We start from the raw sequence: 2,588 nt of genomic DNA, 5'->3' as shown, positions 1-2,588 counted from the left end.
CTGAACATTAATTCAGTCACCTCTGGACGAGAAAAACGTATTTTCCAGGTACATTCATTGTCAAATTCATCAACAAGCATCAACCCACTCTACCTTCTCGTGCTAGCAGTCAATCTCCAGTAAAAAGCTTGTGTCGTTACTCTGCCTTCTCCGGGGGCATGTTGAGGTAAATTTACTAACCGGGAGGGTTGAATTATGTAATTTATTGGAGGGCTGGAAGACGCACTCTTGTCTTTTCTATTCAGAGGTTGTTTACTCGCAATATCAGATATTAAGATTACTTTTTATAATGCATGTATACTAAGGTTGAGGTTCTGACCAGTGATTATTTACTTGTGGTTCAATACCTGCTATAGTCAATATTTCTTTGCTCTCCCAAAAGCAACACAGCCCTAATACGAGATATGTAGCTAACTAAAGTAATGATTGACCATTTTAGAAAATCATGGGACATAAAGTCTGTGGTTGCATGCTATTTTATGTCAATCATATTGCTGCTTGTAGCCTATAACTGATGCTTCATGGTCTTATGCTGCCATCTATTGGAAATATTTAGCAATTAAAAGTTATTAATTCACCTGCAGACATTGGTGAGGCAGCTGAGAAATTAAGTGTATTTTTCTTGTTAATTCCTATGACTAGTCTCAAACCTGCAACACCTAAAATTGTACAAATGTTTCTTGTTTATCAAGTGTTCTGCCTTGCTGTATAAAATATAATATAATAACTAAACAGAAAAAGCAAAAGCAAAAGCAAAATTCATAGACAGGTTTTGATTATCAAAATAATCAAAACGCTATTTAGAACTATAATGGCATTCACTAACATAATATTATTACTAAAACAGTTTCTAAAAGTGTTCTAGACTACCTAGAATTAGCTTTAGGGGTTCAGGTTAAAATTGGTAACACGTAGGGTTAGAGTTTCTGTATAGCACTTTGTGACATCTGCTGATGTAACAAGGGCTTTGTAAATACATGCTATTGATTGTTAGTTTAGGAATTTTAAGGCAAAAACACTATGAATCTATAGCTCTCTTGCGCCTCCCTGTGGCCTTCTGTGGGTACTACATATCTCATTCACGAAACCTGCTAGGCTCATAATCTGAGGTAGCAACTGCTTCTGATCTACAAATCAATGAGCTAGACCTGTCCATTTGGTTTGTAACTCAGTGAACCTGCGCAGCATTCGCTCAATTCGATGCCTACGAATGAAAATTTCGATGGATATCAAATTACCCAGCAGCCATTAAGAAACAACAAGTTGTCAAAAAAAGTGTTTTTTCTAAATTAAAGAATGTCTTCTGGCTGTTTAAATTGTCCACATCTTGAAAAAGAGGACAGGGACATGCGTTTTGTTTAGGTTGTATACCTTTTTTCTGAAAACAAATAGGATTAACAATGAACATATTTAACGTTTGATGGGTGTGCACCAGCCATCGCTAGCACTGTGGGTCACCACATCGTGTGACAGGTCAACATTGAGCTTGCTCACCAAGTAGCTGTAACCCGGTTAATAATAAGTTACTTGAGTTCTGCCTTTAAGGTTAACGCAGGCAGGATCTCAGGTGATAAAATAGGAAAGCTGCCATTGTGACTGCAGAACAATGAGCGCGGGAAGTAGAACGTTCAGAAGGTGAAGTTGGTTGCACGGTGCGCAATAGAACTAATAGAACTGGCAGGATGAAAGATTACCGAAAATAAGCGTCTGTTTTTACACAATTACTTGGTAAAAGCCTCACATTTTATTGAACACAGCTGGATGTTGCCGTTACTATGCTTAAGGTCTGCCTGATTCATAGTTAATTTTAGTAGCTGTAGTTGTTCTATAACATCTGTGCGTAGTTATTTTAGTTGGCAGATAATAGTTTATGGTTAGTCTCCTCTATCCCTGTTATTCACCCTGATTGATTTAATAGCTACCCCACAGTTAAATTTAAACAGCAGCCATGTTGTTTTTTCTCTCTGGTAGTGCTGACCGTAGGACTCCAAGAAATCATGAGAAAGGCAGCCTTGTCTGCCCTACTCCATGAACCAGTTACCCAAATGAGGACCTTACATTCTTACTGCTCCTGTCCTGGCTAAACTCACGTATCTGTATATGGACTCATCCCTTAAATACTGCCAGACGTCTGGCGGTCTACGTCACACGACCTCTATCATAATGTAAGACGTACCTTAATTCTACAACTCAAAATAAATTTACTTTGCAATGACCCAGTGTCACAAATGGCTTTACTATTGATTTGCAGCATACCCTGGGAGAGCATTGCGATTGTCTTACTATACGCTGGCACATGTGGTAAACCAATGTCAGCTAGCAATGCTGCCTCAATGCTAGTTTGCTAAACCCAGCTATTAGCATTGGTTCACTACTGAGCTAGCATTTTTATCTATCGGTTGCAGCATATGCTTTGTGATTTATTCGATGGTAGTCATGAATACAGCACTCACTGATTACACAACCAAGACGTGTGCCTCACCATGCAATAATTACGCCAAATGCGTCTTCATTATTTATTACATACCGTTTCAACGTTCTGTTGGAAACTGGAAAAGGGATTTTCTTCCCTTTCCATTAAAGTAAAC

The sequence above is a fragment of the Salvelinus sp. IW2-2015 genome, unplaced genomic scaffold, assembly GCF_002910315.2.
Source record: "Salvelinus sp. IW2-2015 unplaced genomic scaffold, ASM291031v2 Un_scaffold7421, whole genome shotgun sequence".
Classification (NCBI taxonomy): Eukaryota; Metazoa; Chordata; class Actinopteri; order Salmoniformes; family Salmonidae; genus Salvelinus; species Salvelinus sp. IW2-2015.
This window is presented reverse-complemented; position numbering follows the sequence as displayed.